Source organism: Penaeus monodon, chromosome 27 (assembly GCF_015228065.2).
Source record: "Penaeus monodon isolate SGIC_2016 chromosome 27, NSTDA_Pmon_1, whole genome shotgun sequence".
Lineage (NCBI taxonomy): Eukaryota > Metazoa > Arthropoda > Malacostraca > Decapoda > Penaeidae > Penaeus > Penaeus monodon.
This window is the reverse complement of record NC_051412.1, coordinates 39,066,515-39,066,951: the sequence shown is the minus strand read 5'-3', so window position 1 is coordinate 39,066,951 and position 437 is coordinate 39,066,515. Positions and strand designations below refer to the sequence as shown.

Genomic DNA, 437 nt, shown 5'->3' with positions numbered 1-437 from the left:
AATGATGTTTCCAAAAGGAATACCAACAAAGCGAATCTTGAAAAAAAAAAAAGCGTAAATCGGAGCGCCACCCTTTGATACGCGACGCATCAGCGCAACAGCGACGCCAGAGCGCGGGCGGCGAGCGCGGGCGGCCTGCGTCGCGGCGGCCGGGAGGAAGCCAAACCCAAAATGCTCCGCGACAGAATTGTCACGACAGAAAGTGGCTTCGCTCCAACATCCTCCCGCCAAGTTGGCATGTCACGGAACAGTTCAGAAGCGGTCGATGGAATGGGGAAAAACTTGAATAAAATTTTACAAACATCTTTTTACCATAGAAAAGTCAATGTAAACAACAATAACAACAGTGACAACAAAATTAATGACTCATTTACTAAAAACCGGTAAGTCATTAAGTCCCACAAGGTCTCCGAAACAGATCACAAAAAAGAGGAATA

At 46.5% G+C, this 437-nt stretch overlaps 1 protein-coding gene across 2 annotated transcripts in view; it reads right to left on the bottom strand.

The window, feature by feature from the left end:
• LOC119590399 (Kv channel-interacting protein 1-like) overlaps positions 1-437 on the bottom strand; it is a 142,390-nt gene that overhangs the window by 20,510 nt on the left and 121,443 nt on the right. The window lies entirely within an intron of this gene.